This window comes from Oncorhynchus nerka, linkage group LG10 (genome assembly GCF_034236695.1).
Source record: "Oncorhynchus nerka isolate Pitt River linkage group LG10, Oner_Uvic_2.0, whole genome shotgun sequence".
Taxonomy (NCBI): domain Eukaryota; kingdom Metazoa; phylum Chordata; class Actinopteri; order Salmoniformes; family Salmonidae; genus Oncorhynchus; species Oncorhynchus nerka.
Genome location: NC_088405.1, coordinates 57,231,130 through 57,241,606, shown reverse-complemented (window position 1 = coordinate 57,241,606; position 10,477 = coordinate 57,231,130).

Genomic DNA, 10,477 nt, shown 5'->3' with positions numbered 1-10,477 from the left:
CACCAGGAGATCCTCACTCCCCTCCACCACAGAACCGCAGACATACGGTCAGCCAACCATACTAACGCCTACTACCCCCCTCTCTCCCTTTCTCTCTCTCTCTCTCTCTCTCTCTCTCTCTCTCTCTCTCTCTCTCTCTCTCTCTCTCTCTCTCTCTCTCTCTCCCCTCTCTCTCTCTCTCTCTCTCCCCTCTCTCTCTCTCTCTCTCTCTCTCACATACACAGAGATATCCACTGTTTTCTTTTCTCACTTTAAGGATGATGAACTACCTTAGCTGGCACCTGAGGTAGAGGTCAAATCAGGGTCAGTAGAGTTGATGTTACACATTTCATTCTTTCTAGTGCGTTTGAGTGTGAATTGAGTGAGTGCGTCATGCACTGCCAGATCCAGAATGTTCAAAGTGGTCCCATTAGTGTAATTACACAGACTAAAATAGCCTATGCCTACTGCATATTGTCTGTAGGTGTCATTTCAATTATCCTTGTAATACCCAGTGCCATGGTCTCATTTGGTACGAATTTGAGGATTATTGGGTCCATGGGATAAACCATCTTGTTCTGCTACAATAGTGCAGCCTATGCAGAGTACTTTAGGTAAGCGGTACCTCACATTCAAGTTGTCAGACATGAGCATTTGCCCCATAGGGCTAGGCTACCTACCGTTTAGGCATATAGTCTGGCCTTGAAATAACTAGGCTACAATATGGCATCAAATTACTGTTCATTGGGGGTGGCCTAGCTGTCAAATAACATTTACTTTGTTGAGATGTTACGCCTCAGACATTTGTTTGCTAGTTAGTTTGGATGCAGTAGAGATGATTCATGTGGATCAGATCTTCTTCTGACAACCGCAGATGAAACACATAGTTTTAAGACTAACAGGGCTTGGTGGCACTGAGCCTACTAGACAACACTAGCCACCACTAGCCTCCATCACCACTAGCCTTCATCACCATTAGCCTCCATCACCACAAGCCTCCGTCACCACTAGCCACCATCACCACTAGCCTTCATCACCACTAGCCTCCATCACCACTAGACACAACTAGCCTCCATCACCACAAGGCACAACTAGCCACCATCACCACTAGCCTTCATCACCACTAGCCTCCATCACCACTAGACACAACTAGCCTCCATCACCACAAGGCACAACTAGCCACCATCACCACTAGCCTTCATCACCACTAGCCACCATCACCACTAGCCTCTACCAGCACTAGCCTCCATCACCACTAGCCTTCATAACCACTAGCCTCCATCACCACTAGCCTTCATCACCACTAGCCTCCATCACCACTAGCCTCCATCACCACTCGCCTTCATCACCACTAGCCTCCATCACCACTAGCCTTCATCACCACTAGCCACCACCACCACTAGCCTTCATCTCCACTAGCCTTCATCTCCACTAGCCTCCATCACCACTAGCCTTCATCACCACTAGCCTCCATCACAGCTAGCCACCACTAGCCTTCATCACCACTAGCCTCCATCACCACTAGCCACCACTAGCCTTCATCACCACTAGCCATCAATATCCTTCATCATCACTAGCCTCCATCACCACTAGCACCACTAGCCTTGATCACCACTAGCCACCACTAGCCTTCATCACCACTAGCCTTCATCACCACTAGCCTCCCCTAGCCTCCATCACCACTAGCCTCCATCACCACTAGCCACCACTATCCTTCATCACCACTAGCCACCACTAGCCTTGATCACCACTAGCCACCCCTAGCCTAGCCTTCATCACCACTAGCCTCCATCACCACTAGCCTCCATCACCACTAGCCTTCTTCACCATTAGCCTTCATCACCACTAGCCACCACTAGCCTTCACCACCACTAGCCTCCATCACCACTTGCCTCCATCACCATTAGCCTCCATCACCACTAGCCTCCACCAGCACTAGCCTCCATCACCACTAGCCTTCATAACCACTAGCCTCCATCACCACTAGCCACCACTAGCCTCCATCACCACAAGCCTCCGTCACCACTAGCCACCATCACCACTAGCCTTCATCACCACTAGCCTCCATCACCACTAGCCACAACTAGCCTCCATCACCACAAGGCACAACTAGCCACCATCACCACTAGCCTTCATCACCACTAGCCACCATCACCACTAGCCTCCACCAGCACTATCCTCCATCACCACTAGCCTCCATCACCACTAGCCTTCATCACCACTAGCCTCCATCACCACTAGCCTCCATCACCACTCGCCTTCATCACCACTAGCCTCCATCACCACTAGCCTTCATCACCACTAGCCACCACCACCACTAGCCACCATCACCACTAGCCTCTACCAGCACTAGCCTCCATCACCACTAGCCTTCATAACCACTAGCCTCCATCACCACTAGCCTTCATCACCACTAGCCTCCATCACCACTAGCCTCCATCACCACTCGCCTTCATCACCACTAGCCTCCATCACCACTAGCCTTCATCACCACTAGCCACCACCACCACTAGCCTTCATCTCCACTAGCCTTCATCTCCACTAGCCTCCATCACCACTAGCCTCCATCACCACTAGCCTTCATCACCACTAGCCTCCATCACAGCTAGCCACCACTAGCCTTCATCACCACTAGCCTCCATCACCACTAGCCACCACTAGCCTTCATCACCACTAGCCATCAATATCCTTCATCATCACTAGCCTCCATCACCACTAGCACCACTAGCCTTGATCACCACTAGCCACCACTAGCCTTCATCACCACTAGCCTTCATCACCACTAGCCTCCCCTAGCCTCCATCACCACTAGCCTCCATCACCACTAGCCACCACTATCCTTCATCACCACTAGCCACCACTAGCCTTGATCACCACTAGCCACCCCTAGCCTAGCCTTCATCACCACTAGCCTCCATCACCACTAGCCTCCATCACCACTAGCCTCCATCACCACTAGCCTTCTTCACCATTAGCCTTCATCACCACTAGCCACCACTAGCCTTCACCACCACTAGCCTCCATCACCACTTGCCTCCATCACCATTAGCCTCCATCACCACTAGCCTCCACCAGCACTAGCCTCCATCACCACTAGCCTTCATAACCACTAGCCTCCATCACCACTAGCCACCACTAGCCTCCATCACCACAAGCCTCCGTCACCACTAGCCACCATCACCACTAGCCTTCATCACCACTAGCCTCCATCACCACTAGCCACAACTAGCCTCCATCACCACAAGGCACAACTAGCCACCATCACCACTAGCCTTCATCACCACTAGCCACCATCACCACTAGCCTCCACCAGCACTATCCTCCATCACCACTAGCCTTCATAACCACTAGCCTCCATCACCACTAGCCTTCATCACCACTAGCCTCCATCACCACTAGCCTCCATCACCACTCGCCTTCATCACCACTAGCCTCCATCACCACTAGCCTTCATAACCACTAGCCTCCATCACCACTAGCCTTCATCACCACTAGCCTCCATCACCACTAGCCTCCATCACCACTTGCCTTCATCACCACTAGCCTCCATCACCACTAGCCTTCATCACCACTAGCCACCACCACCACTAGCCACCATCACCACTAGCCTCCACCAGCACTAGCCTCCATCACCACTAGCCTTCATAACCACTAGCCACCATCACCACTAGCCTTCATCACCACTAGCCTCCATCACCACTAGCCACAACTAGCCTCCATCACCACAAGGCACAACTAGCCACCATCACCACTAGCCTTCATCACCACTAGCCACCATCACCACTAGCCTCCACCAGCACTATCCTCCATCACCACTAGCCTCCATCACCACTAGCCTTCATCACCACTAGCCTCCATCACCACTAGCCTCCATCACCACTCGCCTTCATCACCACTAGCCTCCATCACCACTAGCCTTCATCACCACTAGCCACCACCACCACTAGCCACCATCACCACTAGCCTCTACCAGCACTAGCCTCCATCACCACTAGCCTTCATAACCACTAGCCTCCATCACCACTAGCCTTCATCACCACTAGCCTCCATCACCACTAGCCTCCATCACCACTCGCCTTCATCACCACTAGCCTCCATCACCACTAGCCTTCATCACCACTAGCCACCACCACCACTAGCCTTCATCTCCACTAGCCTTCATCTCCACTAGCCTCCATCACCACTAGCCTCCATCACCACTAGCCTTCATCACCACTAGCCTCCATCACAGCTAGCCACCACTAGCCTTCATCACCACTAGCCTCCATCACCACTAGCCACCACTAGCCTTCATCACCACTAGCCATCAATATCCTTCATCATCACTAGCCTCCATCACCACTAGCACCACTAGCCTTGATCACCACTAGCCACCACTAGCCTTCATCACCACTAGCCTTCATCACCACTAGCCTCCCCTAGCCTCCATCACCACTAGCCTCCATCACCACTAGCCACCACTATCCTTCATCACCACTAGCCACCACTAGCCTTGATCACCACTAGCCACCCCTAGCCTAGCCTTCATCACCACTAGCCTCCATCACCACTAGCCTCCATCACCACTAGCCTCCATCACCACTAGCCTTCTTCACCATTAGCCTTCATCACCACTAGCCACCACTAGCCTTCACCACCACTAGCCTCCATCACCACTTGCCTCCATCACCATTAGCCTCCATCACCACTAGCCTCCACCAGCACTAGCCTCCATCACCACTAGCCTTCATAACCACTAGCCTCCATCACCACTAGCCACCACTAGCCTCCATCACCACAAGCCTCCGTCACCACTAGCCACCATCACCACTAGCCTTCATCACCACTAGCCTCCATCACCACTAGCCACAACTAGCCTCCATCACCACAAGGCACAACTAGCCACCATCACCACTAGCCTTCATCACCACTAGCCACCATCACCACTAGCCTCCACCAGCACTATCCTCCATCACCACTAGCCTTCATAACCACTAGCCTCCATCACCACTAGCCTCCATCACCACTAGCCTCCATCACCACTAGCCTCCATCACCACTCGCCTTCATCACCACTAGCCTCCATCACCACTAGCCTTCATAACCACTAGCCTCCATCACCACTAGCCTTCATCACCACTAGCCTCCATCACCACTAGCCTCCATCACCACTTGCCTTCATCACCACTAGCCTCCATCACCACTAGCCTTCATCACCACTAGCCACCACCACCACTAGCCACCATCACCACTAGCCTCCACCAGCACTAGCCTCCATCACCACTAGCCTTCATAACCACTAGCCTCCATCACCACTAGCCTTCATCACCACTAGCCTCCATCACCACTAGCCTCCATCACCACTCGCCTTCATCACCACTAGCCTCCATCACCACTAGCCTTCATCACCACTAGCCACCACCACCACTAGCCTTCATCTCCACTAGCCTTCATCTCCACTAGCCTCCATCACCACTAGCCTCCATCACCACTAGCCTTCATCACCACTAGCCTCCATCACAGCTAGCCACCACTAGCCTTCATCACCACTAGCCTCCATCACCACTAGCCACCACTAGCCTTCATCACCACTAGCCATCAATATCCTTCATCATCACTAGCCTCCATCACCACTAGCACCACTAGCCTTGATCACCACTAGCCACCACTAGCCTTCATCACCACTAGCCTTCATCACCACTAGCCACCCCTAGCCTCCATCACCACTAGCCTCCATCACCACTAGCCACCACTAGCCTTCATCACCACTAGCCACCACTAGCCTTGATCACCACTAGCCACCCCTAGCCTAGCCTCCATCACCACTAGCCTCCATCACCACTAGCCTCCATCACCACTAGCCTCCATCACCACTAGCCTTCTTCACCATTAGCCTTCATCACCACTAGCCACCACTAGCCTTCACCACCACTAGCCTCCATCACCACTTGCCTCCATCACCACTAGCCTTCATAACCACTAGCCTTCATCACCACTAGCTTCCATCACCACTAGCCTCCATCACCATTAGCCTCCATCACCACTAGCCTCCACCAGCACTAGCCTCCATCACCACTAGCCTTCATAACCACTAGCCTCCATCACCACTAGCCTTCATCACCACTAGCTTCCATCACCACTAGCCTCCATCACCACTAGCCTCCATCACCACTAGCCTCCATCACCACTCGCCTTCATCACCACTAGCCTCCATCACCACTAGCCTTCATCACCACTAGCCACCACCACCACTAGCCTTCATCTCCACTAGCCTTCATCTCCAATAGCCTCCATCACCACTAGCCTCCATCACCACTAGCCTTCATCACCACTAGCCTCCATCACAGCTAGCCACCACTAGCCTTCATCAGCACTAGCCTTCATCACCACTAGCTTCCATCACCACTAGCCTCCATCACCACTAGCCTCCATCACCAATAGCCTTCATCACCACTAGCCTCCATCACCACTAGCTTTCATCACCACTATCCTCCACCACCACTAGCCTTCATCTCCACTAGCCTCCATCACCACTATCCTCCATCACCACTAGCCTCCATCACCACTAGCCTTCATCACCACTAGACTCCATCACAGCTAGCCACCACTAGCCTTCATCAGCACTAGCCACCACTAACCTTCATCACCACTAGCCACCACTAGCCTTCATCACCACTTGCCTCCATCACCACTAGCCTTCATCACCACTAGCCTCCATTACCACTAGCCACCACTATCCTTCATCACCACTAGCCTCCATCACCACTAGCCACCACTAGCCTTCATCACCACTAGCCACCACTATTCTTCATCATCACTAGCCACCACTAGCCTCCATCACCACTTGTCTCCATCACCACTAGCCACCATTAGCTCCACCACCACTAGCCTCAATCACCACTAGCCTCCATCACCACTAGCCTCCATCACCATTAGCCTTCATCACCACTAGCCACCATTAGCTCCATCACCACTAGCCTCCCTCACCACTTGCCTCTATCACCACCAGCCTTCATCACCACTAGCCTCCATCACCACGAACCTCTATCACCACTAGCCTACATCACTACCAGGCTTCATCACCACCAGCCTTCATCACCACGAACCTCCATCACAGCTAGCCACCACTAGTCTTCATCAGCACTAGCCACCACTAATTTTCATCACCACTAGCCACCACTAGCCTTCATCACCACTAGCCTTCATCACCACTAGCTACCACTATCCTTCATCACCACTAGCCTCCATCACCACTAGCCACCACTAGCCTTGATCACCACTAGCCACCCCTAGCCTCCATCACCACTAGCCACCCCTAGCCTAGCCTTCATCACCACTAGCCTCCATCACCACTAGCCTTCATCACCATTAGCCTTCATCACCACTAGCCACCACTAGCCTTCACCACCACTAGCCTCCATCACCACTAGCCTTCATAACCACTAGCCTCCATCACCACTAGCCTTCATCACCACTAGCTTCCATCACCACTAGCCTCCATCACCACTAGCCTCCATCACCAATAGCCTTCATCACCACTAGCCTCCATCACCACTAGCCTTCATCACCACTAGGCTTCACCACCACTAGCCTTCATCTCCACTAGCCTCCATCACCACTATCCTCCATCACCACTAGCCTCCATCACCACTAGCCTTCATCACCACTAGCCTCCATCACAGCTAGCCACCACTAGCCTTCATCAGCACTAGCCACCACTAACCTTCATCACCACTAGCCACCACTAGCCTTCATCACCACTTGCCTCCATCACCACTAGCCTTCATCACCACTAGCCTCCATCACCACTAGCCTCCATTACCACTAGCCACCACTATCCTTCATCACCACTATCCTCCATCACCACTAGCCACCCCTAGCCTCCATCACCACTAGCCTCCATCACCACTAGCCACCACTATCCTTCATCACCACTAGCCACCACTAGCCTTGATCACCACTAGCCTTCATCACCACTTGCCTCCATCACCACTAGGCTTCATCACCACTAGGCTTCATCACCACTAGCCTCCATCACCACTAGCCTCCATTACCACTAGACACCACTATCCTTCATCACCACTAGCCTCCATCACCACTAGCCACCACTAGCCTTCATCACCACTAGCCTTCATCACCACTAGCCTTCATCATCACTAGCCACCACCACCACTAGCCTTCATCTCCACTAGCCTCCATCACCACTATCCTCCATCACCACTAGCCTCCATCTCAGCTAGCCCCCACTAGCCTTCATCAGCACTAGCCACCACTAACCTTCATCACCACTAGCCACCACTAGCCTTCATCACCACTTGCCTCCATCACAACTAGCCTTCATCACCACTAGCCTCCATCACCACTAGCCTTCATCACCACTAGCCTCCATTACCACTAGCCACCACTAGCCTTCATCACCACTAGCCTTCATCACCACTAGCCTTCATCATCACTAGCCACCACTAGCCTCCATCACCACTTGTCTCCATCACCACTAGCTTCCACCACCACTAGCCTCAATCACCACTAGCCTCCATCACCACTAGCCTCCATCACCAATAGCCTTAATCACCATTAGCCTTCATCACCACTAGCCACCATTAGCTCCATCACCACTAGCCTCCCTCACCACTTGCCTCTATCACCACTAGCCTTCATCACCACTAGTCTCCGCCACCACTACCCTCCATCACCACTAGCCTCAATCACCACAAGCCACCACCACTAGCCTCCATCACCACTAGCCTCCATCACCACGAACCTCTATCACCACTAGCCTCCATCACTACCAGGCTTCATCACCACTAGCCTCCATCACCACTAGCCACCACTATACTTCATCACCACTTGCCACCACTAGCCTTCATCACCACTTGCCTCCATCACCACTAGTTTTCATCACAACTAGCCTCCATCACCACTAGCCTCCATTACCACTAGACACCACTATCCTTCATCACCACTAGCCTTCATCATCACTAGCCACCACTAGCCTCCATCACCACTTGTCTCCATCACCACTAGCCTTCATCACCACTAGCTTCCACCACCACTAGCCTCCATCACCACTAGCCTCCATTACCACTAGACACCACTATCCTTCATCACCACTAGCCTCCATCTCCACTAGCCACCACTAGCCTTCATCACCACTAGCCTTCATCATCACTAGCCACCACTAGCCTCCATCACCAATTGTCTCCATCACCACTAGCCTTCATCACCACTAGCTTCCACCACCACTAGCCTCAATCACCACTAGTCTCCATCACCACTAGCCTCCATCACCAATAGCCTTAATCACCATTAGCCTTCATCACCACTAGCCACCATTAGCTCCATCACCACTAGCCTTCGCCACCACTAGCCTCCATCACCCACCACTAGCCTCCATCACCACTAGCCTCCATCACCACGAACCTCTATCACCACTAGCCTCCATCACTACCAGCCTTCATCACCACTAGCCTTCATCACCACTAGCCTTCATCATCACTAGCCACCACTAGCCTCCATCACCACTTGTCTCCATCACCACTAGCCTTCATCACCACTAGCTTCCACCACCACTAGCCTCAATCACCACTAGCCTCCATCACCACTAGCCTCCATCACCAATAGCCTTAATCACCATTAGCCTTCATCACCACTAGCCACCATTATCTCCATCACCACTAGCCTTCGCCACCACTAGCCTCCGTCACCACAAGCCACCACCACTAGCCTCCATCACCACTAGCCTCCATCACCACGAACCTCTATCACCACTAGCCTCCATCACTACCAGGCTTCATCACCACTAGCCTTCATCACCACTAGCCTCCATCACCACTAGCCTCCATCACCACTAGCCTCCATCACCACTAGCCTTCATCACCATTAGCCTTCATCACCACTAGCCACCACTAGCCTTCATCACCACTAGCCTCCGCAACCACTAGCCTCCATCACCACTAGCCTCAATCACCACAAGCCACCACCACTAGCCTCCATCACCACTAGCCTCCATCACCACAAACCTCTATCACCACTAGCCTCCATCACTACCAGACTTCATCACCACTAGCCTTCATCACCACTATCCTTCATCACAGCTAGCCACCACTAGCCTTCATCAGCACTAGCCACCACTAATTTTCATCACCACTAGCTACCACTATCCTTCATCACCACTAGCCACCACTAGCCTTGATCACCACTAGCCACCATTCATCACCACTAGCCACCACTAGCCTAGCCTCCATCACCACTAGCCTCCATCACCACTAGCCTTCATCACCATTAGTCTTCATCACCACTAGCCACCACCAGCCTTCATCAGCACTAGCCTCCATCACCACTTGCCTCCATCACCACTAGCCTTCATAACCACTAGCCTCCATCACCACTAGCTTTCATCACCACTAGCCTCCATCACCACTAGCCTCCATCACCAATAGCCTTAATCACCATTAGCCTTCATCACCACTAGCCACCATTAGCTCCATCACCACTAGCCTCCCTCACCACTTGCCTCTATC